Raw genomic sequence first — 11637 nt, 5'->3', positions numbered from 1 at the left:
TGTACTATCCAGTTTTGGGCCTTTGGTATCTAAAAAAAAGCAGTTTGAGTGTGTCGCTCACTGTTCAGCCGCAAATATCTCTATTTAAAAAAGTGTGGTATACCCCAGTAAACAATAACTGTGGTTTTGCCATCCAACTGTAAAAAAATCTCTATTATTCAGCTTTTGGTATTGTTTTCCGTAAAGAAAAACAGTAGTGTCTCCTGACTGTTGTGACACAAAAATATATCTGTTGAAAATAGTCTTGTGTAGGCCCAACATCCCAGTGTGGTTTCGCAGTTACACGGGTCAAATCGCTGTACTATCCAGTTTTGGGCCTTTGGTATCTAAAAAAAAAAGCAGTTTGAGTGTATCGCTCACTGTTCAGCCGCAAATATCTCTATTTAAAAAAGTGTGGTATACCCCAGTAAACAATAACTGTGGTTTTGCCATCCCATGGTAAAAAATCTCTATTATTCAGCTTTTGGTAGTTTTTTCCGTAAAGAAAAGCAGTAGTGTCTCCTGACTGTTGTGACACAAAAATATATCTGTTGAAAATAGTCTTGTGTAGGCCCGACATCCCAGTGTGGTTTCGCAGTTCCACGGGTCAAATCGCTGTACTATCCAGTTTTGGGCCTTTGGTATCTAAAAAAAAGCAGTTTGAGTGTGTCGCTCACTGTTCAGCCGCAAATATCTCTATTTAAAAAAGTGTGGTATACCCCAGTAAACAATAACTGTGTTTTTTTCCATCACACGGTAAAAAATCTCTATTATTCAGCTTTTGGTAGTTTTTTCCGTAAAGAAAAACAGTAGTGTCTCCTGACTGTTGTGACACAAAAATATATCTGTTGAAAATAGTCTTGTGTAGGCCCAACATCCCAGTGTGGTTTCGCAGTTCCACGGGTCAAATCGCTGTACTATCCAGTTTTGGGCCTTTGGTATCTTAAAAAAAAAGCAGTTTGAGTGTGTCGCTCACTGTTCAGCCGCAAATATCTCTATTTAAAAAAGTGTGGTATACCCCAGTAAACAATAACTGTGGTTTTGCCATCCAACGGTAAAAAAATCTCTATTATTCAGCTTTTGGTAGTGTTTTCCGTAAAGAAAAACAATAGTGTCTCCTGACTGTTGTGACACAAAAATATATCTGTTGAAAATAGTCTTGTGTAGGCCCGACATCCCAGTGTGGTTTCGCAGTTCCACGGGTCAAATCGCTGTACTATCCAGTTTTGGGCCTTTGGTATCTAAAAAAAAAAGCAGTTTGAGTGTGTCGCTCACTGTTCAGCCGCAAATATCTCTATTTAAAAAAGTGTGGTATACCCCAGTAAACAATAACTGTGGTTTTGCCATCCCATGGTAAAAAATCTCTATTATTCAGCTTTTGGTAGTTTTTTCCGTAAAGAAAAGCAGTAGTGTCTCCTGACTGTTGTGACACAAAAATATATCTGTTGAAAATAGTCTTGTGTAGGCCCGACATCCCAGTGTGGTTTCGCAGTTCCACGGGTCAAATCGCTGTACTATCCAGTTTTGGACCTTTGGTATCTAAAAAAAAAGCAGTTTGAGTGTGTCGCTCACTGTTCAGCCGCAAATATCTCTATTTAAAAAAGTGTGGTATACCCCAGTAAACAATAACTGTGGTTTTGCCATCCCACGGTAAAAAATCTCTATTAATCAGCTTTTGGTAATTTTTTCCGTAAAGAAAAACAGTAGTGTCTCCTGACTGTTGTGACACAAAAATATATCTGTTGAAAATAGTCTTGTGTAGGCCCGACATCCCAGTGTGGTTTCGCAGTTCCACGGGTCAAATCGCTGTACTATCCAGTTTTGGGCCTTTGGTATCTAAAAAAAAAGCAGTTTGAGGGTGTCGCTCACTGTTCAGCCGCAAATATCTCTATTTAAAAAAGTGTGGTATACCCCAGTAAACAATAACTGTGATTTTGCCATCCCACGGTAAAAAATCTCTATTATTCAGCTTTTGGTTGTTTTTTCCGTAAAGAAAAACAGTAGTGTTTTCTGACTGTTGTGACACAAAAATATATCTGTTGAAAATAGTCTTGTGTAGGCCCGACATCCCAGTGTGGTTTCGCAGTTCCACGGGTCAAATCGCTGTACTATACAGTTTTGGGCCTTTGGTATCTAAAAAAAAAAGCAGTTTGAGTGTGTCGCTCACTGTTCAGCCGCAAATATCTCTATTTAAAAAAGTGTGGTATACCCCAGTAAACAATAACTGTGGTTTTGCCATCCCACGGTAAAAAATCTCTATTATTCTGCTTTTGGTAGTTTTTTCCGTAAAGAAAAACAGTAGTGTCTCCTGACTGTTGTGACAAAAAAATATATCTGTTGAAAATAGTCTTGTGTAGGCCCGACATCCCAGTGTGGTTTCACAGTTCCACGGGTCAAATCGCTGTACTATCCAGTTTTGGTCCTTTGGTATCTAAAAAAAAAGCAGTTTGAGTGTGTCGCTCACTGTTCAGCCGCAAATATCTCTATTTAAAAAAGTGTGGTATACCCCAGTAAACAATAACTGTGGTTTTGCCATCCCACGGTAAAAAATCTCTGTTATTCAGCTTTTGGTAGTTTTTTCCGTAAAGAAAAACAGTAGTGTCTCCTGACTGTTGTGACACAAAAATATATCTGTTGAAAATAGTCTTGTGTAGGCCCGACATCCCAGTGTGGTTTCGCAGTTCCACGGGTCAAATCGCTGTACTATCCAGTTTTGGGCCTTTGGTATCTAAAGAAAAAGCAGTTTGAGTGTGTCGCTCACTGTTCAGCCGCAAATATCTCTATTTAAAAAAGTGTGGTATACCCCAGTAAACAATAACTGTGGTTTTGCCATCCCACGGTAAAAAATCTCTATTATTCAGCTTTTGGTAGTTTTTTCCGTAAAGAAAAACAGTAGTGTCTCCTGACTGTTGTGACACAAAAATATATCTGTTGAAAATAGTCTTGTGTAGGCCCGACATCCCAGTGTGGTTTCACAGTTCCACGGGTCAAATCGCTGTACTATCCAGTTTTGGGCCTTTGGTATCTAAAAAAAAAGCAGTTTGAGTGTGTCGCTCACTGTTCAGCCGCAAATATCTCTATTTAAAAAAGTGTGGTATACCCAAGTAAACAATAACTGTGGTTTTGCCATCCCACGGTAAAAAATCTCTATTATTCAGCTTTTGGTAGTTTTTTCCGTAAAGAAAAACAGTAGTGTCTCCTGACTGTTGTGACACAAAAATATATCTGTTGAAAATAGTCTTGTGTAGGCCCTACATCCCAGTGTGGTTTTGCAGTTCCACGGGTCAAATCGCTGTACTATCCAGTTTTGGGCCTTTGGTATCTAAAGAAAAAGCAGTTTGAGTGTGTCGCTCACTGTTCAGCCGCAAATATCTCTATTTAAAAAAGTGTGGTATACCCCAGTAAACAATAACTGTGGTTTTGCCATCCCACGGTAAAAAATCTCTATTATTCAGCTTTTGGTAGTTTTTTCCGTAAAGAAAAACAGTAGTGTCTCCTGACTGTTGTGACACAAAAATATATCTGTTGAAAATAGTCTTGTGTAGGCCCAACATCCCAGTGTGGTTTCGCAGTTCCACGGGTCAAATCGCTGTACTATCCAGTTTTGGGCCTTTGGTATCTAAAAAAAAAAGCAGTTTGAGTGTGTCGCTCACTGTTCAGCCGCAAATATCTCTATTTAAAAAAGTGTGGTATACCCCAGTAAACAATAACTGTGGTTTTGCCTTCCCACGGTAAAAAATCTCTATTATTCAGCTTTTGGTAGTTTTTTCCGTAAAGAAAAACAGTAGTGTCTCCTGACTGTTGTGACACAAAAATATTTCTGTTGAAAATAGTCTTGTGTAGGCTCGACATCCCAGTGTGGTTTCACAGTTCCACGGGTCAAATCGCTGTACTATCCAGTTTTGGGCCTTTGGTATCTAAAAAAAAAGCAGTTTGAGTGTGTCGCTCACTGTTCAGCCGCAAATATTTCTATTTTAAAAATTGTGGTATACCCCAGTAAACAATAACTGTGGTTTTGCCATCCCACGGTAAAAAATCTCTATTATTCAGCTTTTGGTAGTTTTTTCCGTAAAGAAAAATAGTAATGTCTCCTGACTGTTGTGACACAAAAATATATCTGTTGAAAATAGTCTTGTGTAGGCCCGACATCCCAGTGTGGTTTCGCAGTTCCACGGGTCAAATCGCTGTACTATTCAGTTTTGGGCCTTTGGTATCTAAAAAAAAAAGCAGTTTGAGTGTGTCGCTCACTGTTCAGCCGCAAATATCTCTATTTAAAAAAGTGTAGTATACCCCAGTAAACAATAACTGTGGTTTTGCCATCCCACGGTAAAAAATCTCTATTATTCAGCTTTTGGTAGTTTTTTCCGTAAAGAAAAACAGTAGTGTCTCCTGACTGTTGTGACACAAAAATATATCTGTTGAAAATAGTCTTGTGTAGGCCCGACATCCCAGTGTGGTTTCACAGTTCCACGGGTCAAATCGCTGTACTATCCAGTTTTGGGCCTTTGGTATCTAAAAAAAAAGCAGTTTGAGTGTGTCGCTCACTGTTCAGCCGCAAATATCTCTATTTAAAAAAGTGTGGTATACCCCAGTAAACAATAACTGTGGTTTTGCCATCCCACGGTAAAAAATCTCTATTATTCAGCTTTTGGTAGTTTTTTCCGTAAAGAAAAACAGTAGTGTCTCCTGACTGTTCTGACACAAAAATATATCTGTTGAAAATAGTCTTGTGTAGGCCCGACATCCCAGTGTGGTTTCACAGTTCCACGGGTCAAATCGCTGTACTATCCAGTTTTGGGCCTTTGGTATCTAAAAAAAAAAGCAGTTTGACTGTGTCGCTCACTGTTCAGCCGCAAATATCTCTATTTAAAAAAGTGTGGTATACCCCAGTAAACAATAACTGTGGTTTTGCCATCCCATGGTAAAAAATCTCTATTATTCAGCTTTTGGTAGTTTTTTCCGTAAAGAAAAGCAGTAGTGTCTCCTGACTGTTGTGACACAAAAATATATCTGTTGAAACTAGTCTTGTGTAGGCCCGACATCCCAGTGTGGTTTCGCAGTTCCACGGGTCAAATCGCTGTACTATCCAGTTTTGGGCCTTCGGTATCTAAAAAAAAAGCAGTTTGAGTGTGTCGCTCACTGTTCAGCCTCAAATATCTCTATTTAAAAAAGTGTGGTATACCCCAGTAAACAATAACTGTGATTTTGCCATCCCACGGTAAAAAATCTCTATTATTCAGCTTTTGGTAGTTTTTTCCGTAAAGAAAAACAGTAGTGTTTTCTGACTGTTGTGACACAAAAATATATCTGTTGAAAATAGTCTTGTGTAGGCCCAACATCCCAGTGTGGTTTCGCAGTTCCACGGGTCAAATCGCTGTACTATCCAGTTTTGGGCCTTTGGTATCTAAAAAAAAAAGCAGTTTGAGTGTGTCGCTCACTGTTCAGCCGCAAATATCTCTATTTAAAAAAGTGTGGTATACCCCAGTAAACAATAACTGTGGTTTTGCCATCCCACGGTAAAAAATCTCTATTATTCTGCTTTTGGTAGTTTTTTCCGTAAAGAAAAACAGTAGTGTCTCCTGACTGTTGTGACACAAAAATATATCTGTTGAAAATAGTCTTGTGTAGGCCCGACATCCCAGTGTGGTTTCACAGTTCCACGGGTCAAATCGCTGTACTATCCAGTTTTGGGCCTTTGGTATCTAAAAAAAAAGCAGTTTGAGTGTGTCGCTCACTGTTCAGCCGCAAATATCTCTATTTAAAAAAGTGTGGTATACCCAAGTAAACAATAACTGTGGTTTTGCCATCCCACGGTAAAAAATCTCTATTATTCAGCTTTTGGTAGTTTTTTCCGTAAAGAAAAACAGTAGTGTCTCCTGACTGTTGTGACACAAAAATATATCTGTTGAAAATAGTCTTGTGTAGGCCCTACATCCCAGTGTGGTTTTGCAGTTCCACGGGTCAAATCGCTGTACTATCCAGTTTTGGGCCTTTGGTATCTAAAGAAAAAGCAGTTTGAGTGTGTCGCTCACTGTTCAGCCGCAAATATCTCTATTTAAAAAAGTGTGGTATACCCCAGTAAACAATAACTGTGGTTTTGCCATCCCACGGTAAAAAATCTCTATTATTCAGCTTTTGGTAGTTTTTTCCGTAAAGAAAAACAGTAGTGTCTCCTGACTGTTGTGACACAAAAATATATCTGTTGAAAATAGTCTTGTGTAGGCCCAACATCCCAGTGTGGTTTCGCAGTTCCACGGGTCAAATCGCTGTACTATCCAGTTTTGGGCCTTTGGTATCTAAAAAAAAAAGCAGTTTGAGTGTGTCGCTCACTGTTCAGCCGCAAATATCTCTATTTAAAAAAGTGTGGTATACCCCAGTAAACAATAACTGTGGTTTTGCCATCCCATGGTAAAAAATCTCTATTATTCAGCTTTTGGTAGTTTTTTCCGTAAAGAAAAGCAGTAGTGTCTCCTGACTGTTGTGACACAAAAATATATCTGTTGAAACTAGTCTTGTGTAGGCCCGACATCCCAGTGTGGTTTCGCAGTTCCACGGGTCAAATCGCTGTACTATCCAGTTTTGGGCCTTCGGTATCTAAAAAAAAAGCAGTTTGAGTGTGTCGCTCACTGTTCAGCCTCAAATATCTCTATTTAAAAAGGTGTGGTATACCCCAGTAAACAATAACTGTGATTTTGCCATCCCACGGTAAAAAATCTCTATTATTCAGCTTTTGGTAGTTTTTTCCGTAAAGAAAAACAGTAGTGTTTTCTGACCGTTGTGACACAAAAATATATCTGTTGAAAATAGTCTTGTGTAGGCCCAACATCCCAGTGTGGTTTCGCAGTTCCACGGGTCAAATCGCTGTACTATCCAGTTTTGGGCCTTTGGTATCTAAAAAAAAAAGCAGTTTGAGTGTGTCGCTCACTGTTCAGCCGCAAATATCTCTATTTAAAAAAGTGTGGTATACCCCAGTAAACAATAACTGTGGTTTTGCCATCCCACGGTAAAAAATCTCTATTATTCTGCTTTTGGTAGTTTTTTCCGTAAAGAAAAACAGTAGTGTCTCCTGACTGTTGTGACACAAAAATATATCTGTTGAAAATAGTCTTGTGTAGGCCCGACATCCCAGTGTGGTTTCACAGTTCCACGGGTCAAATCGCTGTACTATCCAGTTTTGGGCCTTTGGTATCTAAAAAAAAAGCAGTTTGAGTGTGTCGCTCACTGTTCAGCCGCAAATATCTCTATTTAAAAAAGTGTGGTATACCCAAGTAAACAATAACTGTGGTTTTGCCATCCCACGGTAAAAAATCTCTATTATTCAGCTTTTGGTAGTTTTTTCCGTAAAGAAAAACAGTAGTGTCTCCTGACTGTTGTGACACAAAAATATATCTGTTGAAAATAGTCTTGTGTAGGCCCTACATCCCAGTGTGGTTTTGCAGTTCCACGGGTCAAATCGCTGTACTATCCAGTTTTGGGCCTTTGGTATCTAAAGAAAAAGCAGTTTGAGTGTGTCGCTCACTGTTCAGCCGCAAATATCTCTATTTAAAAAAGTGTGGTATACCCCAGTAAACAATAACTGTGGTTTTGCCATCCCACGGTAAAAAATCTCTATTATTCAGCTTTTGGTAGTTTTTTCCGTAAAGAAAAACAGTAGTGTCTCCTGACTGTTGTGACACAAAAATATATCTGTTGAAAATAGTCTTGTGTAGGCCCAACATCCCAGTGTGGTTTCGCAGTTCCACGGGTCAAATCGCTGTACTATCCAGTTTTGGGCCTTTGGTATCTAAAAAAAAAAGCAGTTTGAGTGTGTCGCTCACTGTTCAGCCGCAAATATCTCTATTTAAAAAAGTGTGGTATACCCCAGTAAACAATAACTGTGGTTTTGCCTTCCCACGGTAAAAAATCTCTATTATTCAGCTTTTGGTAGTTTTTTCCGTAAAGAAAAACAGTAGTGTCTCCTGACTGTTGTGACACAAAAATATTTCTGTTGAAAATAGTCTTGTGTAGGCTCGACATCCCAGTGTGGTTTCACAGTTCCACGGGTCAAATCGCTGTACTATCCAGTTTTGGGCCTTTGGTATCTAAAAAAAAAGCAGTTTGAGTGTGTCGCTCACTGTTCAGCCGCAAATATTTCTATTTTAAAAATTGTGGTATACCCCAGTAAACAATAACTGTGGTTTTGCCATCCCACGGTAAAAAATCTCTATTATTCAGCTTTTGGTAGTTTTTTCCGTAAAGAAAAATAGTAATGTCTCCTGACTGTTGTGACACAAAAATATATCTGTTGAAAATAGTCTTGTGTAGGCCCGACATCCCAGTGTGGTTTCGCAGTTCCACGGGTCAAATCGCTGTACTATTCAGTTTTGGGCCTTTGGTATCTAAAAAAAAAAGCAGTTTGAGTGTGTCGCTCACTGTTCAGCCGCAAATATCTCTATTTAAAAAAGTGTAGTATACCCCAGTAAACAATAACTGTGGTTTTGCCATCCCACGGTAAAAAATCTCTATTATTCAGCTTTTGGTAGTTTTTTCCGTAAAGAAAAACAGTAGTGTCTCCTGACTGTTGTGACACAAAAATATATCTGTTGAAAATAGTCTTGTGTAGGCCCGACATCCCAGTGTGGTTTCACAGTTCCACGGGTCAAATCGCTGTACTATCCAGTTTTGGGCCTTTGGTATCTAAAAAAAAAGCAGTTTGAGTGTGTCGCTCACTGTTCAGCCGCAAATATCTCTATTTAAAAAAGTGTGGTATACCCCAGTAAACAATAACTGTGGTTTTGCCATCCCACGGTAAAAAATCTCTATTATTCAGCTTTTGGTAGTTTTTTCCGTAAAGAAAAACAGTAGTGTCTCCTGACTGTTCTGACACAAAAATATATCTGTTGAAAATAGTCTTGTGTAGGCCCGACATCCCAGTGTGGTTTCACAGTTCCACGGGTCAAATCGCTGTACTATCCAGTTTTGGGCCTTTGGTATCTAAAAAAAAAAGCAGTTTGACTGTGTCGCTCACTGTTCAGCCGCAAATATCTCTATTTAAAAAAGTGTGGTATACCCCAGTAAACAATAACTGTGGTTTTGCCATCCCATGGTAAAAAATCTCTATTATTCAGCTTTTGGTAGTTTTTTCCGTAAAGAAAAGCAGTAGTGTCTCCTGACTGTTGTGACACAAAAATATATCTGTTGAAACTAGTCTTGTGTAGGCCCGACATCCCAGTGTGGTTTCGCAGTTCCACGGGTCAAATCGCTGTACTATCCAGTTTTGGGCCTTCGGTATCTAAAAAAAAAGCAGTTTGAGTGTGTCGCTCACTGTTCAGCCTCAAATATCTCTATTTAAAAAGGTGTGGTATACCCCAGTAAACAATAACTGTGGTTTTTCCATCCCACGGTAAAAAATCTCTATTATTCAGGTTTTGGTAGTTTTTTCCATAAAGAAAAACAGTAGTGTCTCCTGACTGTTGTGACACAAAAATATATCTGTTGAAAATAGTCTTGTGTAGGCCCGACATCCCAGTGTGGTTTCGCAGTTCCACGGGTCAAATCGCTGTACTATCCAGTTTTGGGCCTTTGGTATCTAAAAAAAAAGCAGTTTGAGTGTGTCGCTCACTGTTCAGCCGCAAATATCTCTATTTAAAAAAGTGTGGTATACCCCAGTAAACAATAACTGTGGTTTTGCCATCCCAGGGTAAAAAATCTCTATTATTCAGCTTTTGGTAATTTTTTCCGTAAAGAAAAACAGTAGTGTCTCCTGACTGTTGTGACACAAAAATATATCTGTTGAAAATAGTCTTGTGTAGGCCCGACATCCCAGTGTTGTTTCGCAGTTACATGGGTCAAATCGCTGTACTATCCAGTTTTGGGCCTTTGGTATCTAAAAAAAAAGCAGTTTGAGTGTGTCGCTCACTGTTCAGCCGCAAATATCTCTATTTAAAAAAGTGTGGTATACCCCAGTAAACAATAACTGTGGTTTTGCCATCCCACGGTAAAAAATCTCTATTATTCAGCTTTTGGTAGTTTTTTCCGTAAAGAAAAACAGTAGTGTCTCCTGACTGTTGTGACACAAAAATATATCTGCTGAAAATAGTATTGTGTAGGCCCAACATCCCAGTGTGGTTTCGCAGTTCCACGGGTCAAATCGCTGTACTATCCAGTTTTGGGCCTTTGGTATCTAAAAAAAAAAGCAGTTTGAGTGTGTCGCTCACTGTTCAGCCGCAAATATCTCTATTTAAAAAGGTGTGGTATACCCCAGTAAACAATAACTGTGGTTTTGCCATCCCACGGTAAAAAATCTCTATTATTCTGCTTTTGGTAGTTTTTTCCGTAAAGAAAAACAGTAGTGTCTCCTGACTGTTGTGACACAAAAATATATCTGTTGAAAATAGTCTTGTGTAGGCTCGACATCCCAGTGTGGTTTCATAGTTCCACGGGTCAAATCGCTGTACTATCCAGTTTTGGGCCTTTGGTATCTAAAAAAAAAGCAGTTTGAGTGTGTCGCTCACTGTTCAGCCGCAAATATCTCTATTTAAAAAAATGTGGTATACCCCAGTAAACAATAACTGTGGTTTTGCCATCCCACGGTAAAAAATCTCTATTATTCTGCTTTTGGTAGTTTTTTCCGTAAAGAAAAACAGTAGTGTCTCCTGACTGTTGTGACACAAAAATATATCTGTTGAAAATAGTCTTGTGTAGGCCCGACATCCCAGTGTGGTTTCGCAGTTCCACGGGTCAAATCGCTGTACTATCCAGTTTTGGGCCTTTGGTATCTAAAAAAAAAAGCAGTTTGAGTGTGTCGCTCACTGTTCAGCCGCAAATATCTCTATTTAAAAAAGTGTGGTATACCCCAGTAAACAATAACTGTGGTTTTGCCATCCCACCGTAAAAAATCTCTATTATTCTGCTTTTGGTAGTTTTTTCCGTAAAGAAAAACAGTAGTGTTTTCTGACTGTTGTGACACAAAAATATATCTGTTGAAAATAGTCTTGTGTAGGCCCGACATCCCAGTGTGGTTTCACAGTTCCACGTGTCAAATCGCTGTACTATCCAGTTTTGGGCCTTTGGTATCTAAAAAAAAAGCAGTTTGAGTGTGTCGCTCACTGTTCAGCCGCAAATATCTCTATTTAAAAAAGTGTGGTATACCCCAGTAAACAATAACTGTGGTTTTGCCATCCCACGGTAAAAAATCTCTATTATTCAGCTTTTGGTAGTTTTTTCCGTAAAGAAAAACAGTAGTGTCTCCTGACTGTTGTGACACAAAAATATATCTGTTGAAAATAGTCTTGTGTAGGCCCGACATCCCAGTGTGGTTTCGCAGTTCCACGGGTCAAATCGCTGTACTATCCAGTTTTGGGCCTTTGGTATCTAAAAAAAAAAGCAGTTTGAGTGTGTCGCTCACTGTTCAGCCGCAAATATCTCTATTTAAAAAAGTGTGGTATACCCCAGTAAACAATAACTGTGGTTTTGCCATCCCATGGTAAAAAATCTCTATTATTCAGCTTTTGGTAGTTTTTTCCGTAAAGAAAAGCAGTAGTGTCTCCTGACTGTTGTGACACAAAAATATATCTGTTGAAAATAGTCTTGTGTAGGCCCAACATCCCAGTGTGGTTTCGCAGTTCCACGGGTCAAATCGCTGTACTATCCAGTTTTGGGCCTTTGGTATCTAAAAAA

Source organism: Phyllobates terribilis, unplaced genomic scaffold, assembly GCF_046119375.1.
Source record: "Phyllobates terribilis strain yellow unplaced genomic scaffold, ASM4611937v1 Scaffold_2__4_contigs__length_985480577, whole genome shotgun sequence".
NCBI lineage: Eukaryota > Metazoa > Chordata > Amphibia > Anura > Dendrobatidae > Phyllobates > Phyllobates terribilis.
The sequence above is the reverse complement of the archived record's forward strand: the minus strand, read 5'-3'. Positions refer to the sequence as shown.